The sequence below is a fragment of the Myotis daubentonii genome, chromosome 3, assembly GCF_963259705.1.
Source record: "Myotis daubentonii chromosome 3, mMyoDau2.1, whole genome shotgun sequence".
Classification (NCBI taxonomy): domain Eukaryota; kingdom Metazoa; phylum Chordata; class Mammalia; order Chiroptera; family Vespertilionidae; genus Myotis; species Myotis daubentonii.
In genome coordinates this window covers 57,122,139-57,132,586 of record NC_081842.1, presented here as the reverse complement: position 1 = coordinate 57,132,586, position 10,448 = coordinate 57,122,139, and positions in this window count along the sequence as shown.

Sequence of the window (10,448 nt, the reverse complement as noted above, 5' to 3'; positions counted from 1 at the left end):
TGGGCTTTGAAGAGAGCATAGGACTTCAAAAACTGGCTATGGGAGAGAGTGACTTACCAGGTTGAAGAAAGAGTATGGGCATGACAATTAGTCGGATTAGGCTACTCATTACAAACACCTGACTATAGGGCTTAACTAAATGTAGTCATATTATTCTTACATAACAAGCAGTCTGAGCCTGATGCAGCAGCTTCAAGGCGTCATCAATGTCCCTGGCTTCTTTTCTCTTTCTGTACCTCCGTTCTTAGCTTATAGCTTTGTTGCCTCATGCTCTCAAGATGGCTGCCCCACTCAAGTCTTCTGTTTGTGAAACAGGTGGGGAAAAAGAAGAAAGGGAGGAAGGAAAGAAAGGAGAACAGAGAAAAAAGAAAGGTATGTGAAAGGGAAAGACAGGGTATATGTGAGGACAAACACTTTCCCCAACTCCCTAGCACACTTTCTCTGAGTCATATCTCATGACAACAAACAAGTTAGATGGCCATCCTAGCTGCAAGGGAGTCAGGGAATGTGAGCATTTTATCTCTAGACACATTGCCCTCCTGAATAAGATTGCAGTTATTTTAGTAGGGAGGCATGGGAGACTGTATTTTGGGTAGGTACCCAGCAGTGTCTGTGCCTGTGAACAGAAGCTTAGGGATGGGAGCATGGTAGGAATTGCTGGATAAATCAGAATGAAGAGCAAAATCTTATGCCTGGAATGGAGTGTGTGTGTGTGTGTGTGTGTGTGTGTGTGTGTGTGTGTGTGTATGTGTGTAGGCAGGGCATGATAGAATGAGATGGCTTTATGGAGTATGGAGAGGAATAAGATGATGAAGATAAGATTGGAAAAAGGTGAGCCAAATGCCAGAGTCATGTGGCTTTCACTTGGCTCTTTAATTTCTCTGCAAAAGCTCAAGAATAGCCTAGATGACTTTTTCATGTTTCATGGGTTGGCATTCATCCTTTACTCCCAGCATTTTCCCTCCTCAGTCTCATGTTATTCAGCACTTTGGATAGAGATATGAAAAACAACACTTTTGAACCTCATGTCAAGATCAGAAGAAGATGATGGAAATACTTAAATCACTTTATTTTCCTTAAGTCACCTGTTGCCCATATTTCAAATTTTTATTGATATATATATATATATTCCATTAATTTCCTTGGGCATTATGCATATCAACCTTTTATTATGAAACAATTGTAATTTTAGTATTGCTAAATACTAACCAGAAAAATGCAAATACAAAAAAATCTATAATAATAAAAGGGTAATATGCTAATTAGACCAGACATCTTCCAGACATCATTCTGTACATCCTTCCTGACAAAGCTGGGGCCAGAGGGAAGCCAGCCTGGGTCCCGGGTGCCTGCGGGTGGCCGAAGGAGGGAAGTCCGGGTCCTGGGTGCTGGAGAAAAGCCAGTGCCAGCAGCCAGAGGAAGGAAGGCCTACTCTTGCATGAATTTTTGTGCATCAGGCCTCTAATAATACTTATAAAAATGCACACGCATATATTTCTGTATTTTATATACATACACAAATATATATATATATATATACACACATATATGTTTTTTCATAACGAATAGCTGAAGAAGTACAAAAAGCTTACTAGTATTAGAGAAAGTTATGATGTTATTGTAATGCGGTGACCCGCGGAGATGACCACCAGGGACTCAGATCAAGATTTAGGAGTCTTTATTAAGCTGGCCAGTGACTACAGTTACAGCACCATGACGAAGCAAAGGTTGAACTGCAGTGCCGACTACAGGAGTTACAGCGTTTTTATTTGCAAAAACCACAAAGTTAGTTACAAAGCCTTGTTTACACAATTTGTTCCCGACACAGTACAGCATCAATACAGTGACCACTTTCCTATCTATGTGTTCTAGGAACAGAGAGCACAGTGTGCACCACCTGGCCAAAGCGTCAGATATGCAGCCCAGCACATTATAATTCTAAGTCAACAAACCTCTTTTTGTAAAGGGTCAGATAGTAAATATTTTTAACTTTGCAGGTCATATGGTCTCTGTCACAACTAGTCACCTCTGCCATTGTAACAAAAAGCAGCCATAGACACTAAGTAAATGAAGGGGCATGGTTGTGTTCCAATAAAACTTTATTTACAAGCCCCCTGATCTAAGTGAACAACAGGAAGAGGTTCTCTCTCTCTCTCTCTCTCTCTCTCTCTCTCTCTCTCCCTCTTCTTCCACTTTTGTCTTTATCCTTATCTCATTTTAACCTCTCTGTTTCTAACCTTTCCCCCCACATTTTTATTGCCCCCTTGTCATTTGCTGCAAGACACATCCCTGAGGGATGCTTGGCACATCCTCCTAGAGCAGTGATGGCGAACCTATGACATGCGTGTCAGAGGTGACACGCGAACTCATTTTTTTGGTTAATTTTTCTTTGTTAAATGACATTTAAATATATAAAATAAATATCAAAAATATAAGTCTTTGCTTTACTATGGTTGCAAATACCAAAAAATTTCTATATGTGACAAGGCACCAGAGTTAAGTTAGGGTTTTTCAAAATGCTGACACGCCGAGCTCAAAAGGTTCGCCATCACTGTCCTAGACTCTTGAGATGGCATTTGAGAAAAAACTTAACTCTTTCTTGAGTCTATTTGGTGACACAGAGAGGCTCTGAGGCTGACTGGATTGTGTGTCTGGTTACTTCTTAAGCACATGTAACTCTTCTTGGGTAGCTTAAGATATATTTTAGTTTCCTAGCTGAGGAATTCCTTCTGGTTTTCTCAGATCTGAATCTCTGAGATGGCCAAAGGGATAGTTCTCTCACAATATTAGTGGAAATGAGTTATAATTGGAAGTTCTTTAGTATTTTTGAGTGCCCCATATCTTCATGAGAGGCAAGGCTAAGGGGGAAACACGAATGTAGAATCTATGAGGACAACTTCCTTAGGATCTGGAGGAAATCCATATTACTTTACCTGCTGCAGATTGCCTTATCCAAGCATTTTTTTTTTTTTTTTTTTTTTTTTTGGCTACCACATGCTATTTCCAAAGGCAGGATGAGAGGGAATGGCTTCAACTGCAGCAGGAAAGATTAAGGGCAGAGGTCAGGAAGAACTTTGGTTCTGTGACAACTATATATCAAGCAAGGCCAAGACCAGGGGATGTTTTGGCATTCCCTTGGAATTGTTAAAAGAACAGGACAGATTACTTCCTATGCTCACTCTAAACAGAAAATAGTGTGACAAAGGAAACAGCTTTGTGTTAGAAATTTCCTGTGCAGTACGAACTGAGGACTGGGAATTGAGATTTGAGGCCGGAATATCTACCAGCAACTTCCTTTATGCAGACCAACGCTCAGGATGCCAACTGACCAGGGCAACAGGGAAGGCCATCCGCCCTTCCAGTTTCTGAGGGATGCTCATAGTGTCCCAGCTTCAGAATTTTCTGTCCCTTGCTTTTCCTCTCAGCTTGCCTTTCAACTCTGCATAGCTAGCTCCATTTTAAAAAACAAAATGAAATAAACATTTGGAAACTTGACCATCCTATCTAGCCACTGTCTTTTCTTCACCGCCAAAACTTGGTGAACAGATGATGCAGTGCCACTGCTACCATTCTTTCACCACAGGCTCCTGTCTTATTTCCAGTCAGGTTCCACCCTCCACTTCACTCCCTCACCACATGCTCTCTCCTACAATTGGGGTCCACCTTCCTCTTTCTCTCTCAGGTCCCTTGTAACCTATCTGTCTCCATGTCCTAGTCCGTGTTGCCCCTCACTTCTCTGTAGCATCCTATGGACTCCAAACTGCTTTTGGATACCCTCTTGTCCCTTGTCTCCATGGCCAATATGTTCCTGTCACTGGTCTGTCTCCCTGGCCTATCTTTTTTTTTTCTTCCAGGCATTGACTTAATGTCCCTACCTCACCTGTAGAAGCCAGTTGGCAAGTTGTTCTAGAAGTTCAAGATTACAGCGCTGAAGGCTCCACTAGGATGGCATTAGAGGGAAAGGGGCAATGGATGTCATTTCAAAGGAAAACTTTGGTTACCTGGAAATGTGGATGCAGGAAGTAGAGGAGGCTGATGAGCCAAGCAACTCTCCCAGGGTTCTAGTGTATGAAACCGGATTAATGAAGTCAGGAAATTCAGCAAGAGGTGCTGGTTCTAAGGCAATTTGATTTGAGTAGAAAGCAGGGCATACAAGTGGATAATATATCTGAAGAGCAAAGTTAATGGAAATGAATAGAAAACCTTTTATCTCATTTGCCCTTGCTGCTTCAGCAGCTCCTAGCTCCTTAATCAATATTTCCAGCTTCCAAGCCCTCCCAGGCTTTGCGATGACCGTTCTGATTGCTGATTGGACATTACCACCTGAGTGCCCATCATCACTTCAGACTCCTCAGGTGAGGGTAAATGTGTTACAGGGAAGTAGCATGGAAACTGGCTTAAGAGTCATGGGTTCTAGGGCCTCTGGTCATTTCTAGACAACCACTGATCTGCTTTCTGTCAGTATTGCTTTGCATTTCCTAGAATTTTATATAAATGGAGTGATTTAGTATTTATTCTTTTTTTGGTCTGACATTTCATTCAGCATGATTATTTTAAGATGCACTCATGTATTGTTGATATATCAATAATTTACTCTTTTTTACTACTGAATAGTATTCCATCATACCTATATATCACAATCTGTTTATCCTATCACTTGTTGATGTGTTTTGGATTGCTTCCAGGTTTTGCCTATCTATATATATAAAAGTCTAAGCAACTGAATGACCGAATGACTGAACGATTGGTTGCTATGACATGCACTGAACACCAGGAGGAAGATGCTCAACACAGGAGCTGTCCCCTGGTGGTCAATGTGTTCCCACAGCCAACCTCCCATGGCCCCTCCCCCTGCCGACCAACCTCCTGTGGCCCCGATTGGTTCTGATCACCTGCCAGGCCGAGGGACCCCACCCATGCATGAATTCGTGCACCAGTCCTCTAGTCTATATATATAAAAGCCTAAGTGACCGTTATGACCAGTTGACTGGTTAACCAGTTGCTATGACACACACTGACCACCAGAGGGCAGACGCTCAATGCAGGAGCTGCCCCCTGGTGGTCAGTGTGCTCCCACAGCCTATCTCCCATGGCTGACCAACCTCCAGCAGTCTCTCCCCCCAGCTGGGCCCCATCACTGGCCAGGCCAAAGAACCCTAGCCATGCACGAAGCCCCCTGATTGCTTCCAGGTTTTGGCTATCCATCTCTTTCCTTCTCTCTCTCTCTCTCTCTCTCTCTCTCTCTCTCTCTCTCTTTCTCTCCCCCCCCCCTCTCTGTCTGTCTTGCATTCCCTCTCCTTATCACCATCTTTCTTCCACTTTTGTCTTTATCCTTATCTCATTTTAACCTCTCTGTTTCTCACCTTTCCCCTCACATTTTTATTCCCCCTTTGTCACTTGCTGCAAGACACATCCCTGAGGAATGCTTGGCACATCCTCCTAGGCTCTTGAGATGGCATTTGAGAGAAAACTTAACTCTTTTAAAATTTGTGCACTGTGCCTCTAGTTATAAATAAAGCTGCTATGACAATGTGTGTGCAAGTCATTGCAAGGTTATATGCTTTTATTTTTCAAGAATGGCTGGTACATGACCTGACTGGGAATTGAACCTGCAACCTTCCGGTGCACAAGATGATGCTCTAACCCACTGAGCCCCACTAGCCAGGCTGAACAAGTCTTTTTCATTATAGACATAGATTATGGTATCTCACTGTGGTTTTAGTTTGTATTTCCCTAATGACTATTGATGTTAAGCATCATCTCAAGTGTTTGCCACCTATATATATGCTAAGGTGAGTGTCTATTTAAATCTTTTGCCCAATTTGTAAAAGTTGAACTATTTTCTTATTCTATAAGTTTGAGAGTTCTTTATATATTCTGGGTACAGTCCCTCATCAGATATGTGTCTCTCCAATATTTTTTACCAATGGCTTATCTTTTTATTATCTTAACAATGTCTTTTCAATAGCAGAATTTTAATTTTGAAGCCAAGTTTATCCTTTTTTTTTTTTTTAAAAAAAGATTTATGCTTTAGGTGCCATATCTAAGAAATCTTTGCCTCCCTAAGGTCACAAAGATTTTTTTAAATGTCTTCTATAAATTTTATAGTTTTAGGTTTTACATTTAGGTCTATTGTCTTTTTGGGTTAATGTTTGTATATGGTGTGAGATATTGATCTAAACTCATTTTCTGTTTGCATATGGATATTATGATAGGCAGAATTATACTCTTTCCCAGAGATGGTTATGTCCTGATCCCCAGAACCTATGGCTATGTTAGGTTACATGGCAAATGAAAATTGAGGTTTCAGATGGAATTAAGGTTGCTAATCAGATGATTTTAAAAATAGAAAGATTATCCTAGGTTTATCTGAGTGGGCCCATTGTAATCACAAGGGTTCTTAGAGGTGGGAGAGGGGAACTGAAGAGAGATCCAGAGAGATGGCAGTATGAAATGGATTTGAACAATATTGCTGGGTTTGAAGATGGAGGAAGGGGAACAGAAGCCAAAAAAAAAAAAAAAAAAAAAAGTGCAGGTGGTTTCTAGAAGATGGAAAAAGCAAAGAAACAGATTATTCTTTAGACTCAGTCTCTGAAAAGAATATGTATCCCTGCTAGCACTTTGATTTTAGCTCAGTGAGACCCATTTTGACTTCCAGAATGGCAAGATAATAAAAATTTTGTTATTTTTTAAATCATTAACACTTATTTGTGGTAATTTGTTATAACTGCCATAGAAAACTAACACAGATTTTTTAGTTATTCAAGGACCACATAGAGACTATCCTTTTTACACTGAAACCCCTTTGATCTTGGTTGAAAAATCAATTGGCCATAAATGTGTGAGTCTGTTTTGGGACTCCATTTTATTCCATTGATCCATTTGTCCATCTTTAAACCAACATCACATTATCTTGATTACTGTAACTTTATAATAAGTCTTAAAATTGAGATGCATAAGCCCTCCAACTTTCTTCATTTTTAGTTATTGGCTTTTCTAGTTTCTTTGCATTGAATCAGCTTGCCAATATCTACAGAAAACCTTCTGGGACCTTCATTGGAATTTTATTGAATCCACAAGTCAATTTGGGGAAAATTGATGTCTTAAAATTGATGTCTTCTGATCAATGACCCAGTGTATCTCTCTATTTACTTGTCTTCTTTAATTTCTTTCACCAATGTATTATAGTTTACAATGTAAAGGCCTTCCATATATTTAAGCAGATTTAACCTCCATATTTAATATTTTTAAGCTTATGTAAATAGTGATTTTTAAAATTTCCATTTCCAAATCTTCATTGCTAGTATATAAAAATAAAATTTATTTTCATATTTGTTTTATATCTTGAAATCTTGCTAAACATGATCTTAGTTCTAGTGGCATTTTGGTAGAATTATCTAAATGGACAACTATGCTATCTATGAATAAAGCAGTTTTACCTCTTCTTTTCTAATTTGGATACCTGTAATTTATTTTTCTTCCCTTATTGTACTGGTTAAAACATCCGGTATAATGTTAAATAGGAGTGAGAGTGAACATCCCTGCTTTGTTCTTATTTTAGGGGAGAAGAATTGTTTTTCACCATTAAGTATGATATTAGCTATAGGTTTTTTGGTTAGATGTCCTTTATTAAGTTGAGGAAGTTCCTTCTATTTCTAGCTCTCTGAGAATTTTGATCAAAAGTGGATGCTGTATTTTGTTAAATGCTTATCTTGTCTACTAAGATGACCATATGGTTTTCTTTTTAGTATGGTATGTATATAAATTTTCTAGGACTGCTGTAACAAAGTACCACAAACTGGTAGCTTAGAATATATTTATTCTGTCACTGTTCTGGAAGCTGGAGGTCCAAATCAAAGTGTCTGCAGGTCCATTCTCCCTCTAAGTCTATGGTTTGAATCCTTTCTTGCTTCTTCCTAGCTTCTGGTGGTTTCTGTTAATCCTTGGTGTCCTTTTGCGTGCAGTAGCATCGCTCCAATTTCTGCCTCTGTTGTCACATCGTGTTTTCTCTCTGTGTCTCTGTCTAAACATGGAGCTTTTCTCTTATAAGGACACAAGTCATATTGGATTAGGGCCCACGCTAATGTCCTCACCCAAAATTAATTACATCTCTAAAGACCTTATTTCCAAATAAGATCACATTCACAGGTACTGCATTTTAGGACTTTAACACATCTTTTTGGGGGACAAAATTCAACTCATAACATACGGTAAATTACACTGATAGATTTTCAAATGTCAAACCAATCCTGCATCCTTGGGATAAGCAACTTGGCCATGATGTATTATCCTTTTTATATATTATTGGGTTTGATTTGCTAAAATTTTATTAAGAATTTTGCATATATGTTTATGAAAGATAGTGGTCTGTAGTTTCTTTTCTCTTAGTTGGCCTTTGTTTAGTTCTGGTATCAGAGTAATGCTGGCCTTATAGAAATAATTGGGAAATAATTCCCTCTTCTTTATTTTTCTTGAATAGTGAGTGTGGATTGCTATTATTTATTATTATTGCCTAAATGTTTCACAGAATTTACCAGTGAAGCCATATGGGTTATGAGAGTCTTTTTAATGGGACGCTTTTAAGCTAAAGTTTTATTTCTTTAATAAATGTATGGCTATTTAAATGATCTATTTCTTCTTGAATAAGCTTTAGTAGTTTGTCTTTCAAGGAACTTGTCCATTTTATGGAAATTGTCAAATTTTTTGATATAAAATTGTTCACAATATCCCCTTATTATTTTTTACATCTCTATAATGTATAGTGATGCCAGCTCTCTCATTCCTGCTAATTGTAATTTGATTCTTCTTTCTTGTTGCCTTATTCCAATCTAGCTAGAGATTTATAAATTTTATGGATCTCAAAGAACCCAGTTTTGAATTCATTGATTTTTTTCTTTTGTTTTTTTTTTGTTATTTCATTGCTTTGGCTCTGCTCTTTACACATTTTTTGTTTTTCTGCTTTGAGTTTAATTTACTCTTAAGGTAGAATAGAAAATCATTGATTTGAGACCTTTCTTTTGAAAATATTTTAGGAATCAAAATTTCCTTCTAACTGCTACTTTAGCTATATCTCACAAATATTCATATGATGTGTTTTTATTTTTATTCACTTTAAATTCTAATAAACCCTTTGAGTTCTTTGTTGACCATGAATTATATAGAAGTATGTTACTTAGTTTGCAAATATTTGGAGGGATTTTCCAGATATTTGTTATTGATTTATAATTTAATTGTGTTGTGCTCAAGAACATACTTTATATGATTTTTTAAAAAAAACAACAGGTATAATTTGCATAATACTGTGCATGGTGAATCCTTTTAAATTTACTGAGACTTATTTTATGTCTTAGCATATGGTTTATCTTGAAAAATGTTACCTATGCACTTGAAAAAAATGTGTACCTGCCACTGTTGAGTGGAGTGTTCTATAAATATCAGTTAGGTTAAGTTGGTTGATATCATTGTTAATATCTTTCTGATCACCTCTCTCCTTATTCTACCAATTATTAAGTGAGATAGATATTAAATTCTCTACCTATAGTTATAAATTTGTCTATTTCTCCTTGTAGTCTATCAGTTTTGATTCATATTTTTTGAAACTTTTATTAAATGCAAAAACTTTTAGGATTTTGAGAACTTGATTGGAGGTTCTAGCAGGGGAGCGCAGCTACGGTATACCCTTGACCGAAGACCGGTCTCTCTCCTGGGGGGGTGGTGGTGGTGGGGGGGAAGGTTGTCTTCTGCGCAGCTTTGGGAGGGACGCACATGGATCGGTGAGGGAGGAGGGGGACACCCGCCTAGCCAGCCAGATCAGCCGAATCAACCCTGGGGATCAATGGGGTGACAGATGTCGCAGCCAGATCACCCTCACACCCTAGGATTTTGTATGTCCAGTTAATAAATTGAAATGTCCTTCATTGTTCCTGGTAATATTAGCTCTGAAATATATGTCTGATGTTAATATAGCTAAGAACATTTACATTTTTAATAGAAATCACGTTTCCTCTCAAAAATCAGTCATTATGTAAGGTTATCCCCCATTCTGGCCCACATTTATTGAGATTTTAATATGAACCTCCCTCTAAACATGTAATGTTCCTTCTCAGTTTGGGATGAGATAGTACTCTTGCCATGACTCTGGTTCTCTATCTGCACAACAGTGGCCGTTAACAGCAGCTCTGTCATCCTGTGTGTGGGGGTGAGGGGTGTGGGAGCGGGAGTACAGGCCAGGGTTTTGTCTTGGGGTTAACTTAGGGAGGCAAAATTTAGAAAAGACAAACGAGAAGTACTTTCATTGTCAGAGGAGGTGGTAAGTAGGGGGCACTTGACTGCTTTAAGGCAGTTCAAGATATCAGGGTCAGATGAATTAGATCTCATGGCAGTTACCTTGTGATCTCAGAGTCACTATTAAACTTTTTTAAGAAATGGGGTCTGATAGATATACGCAA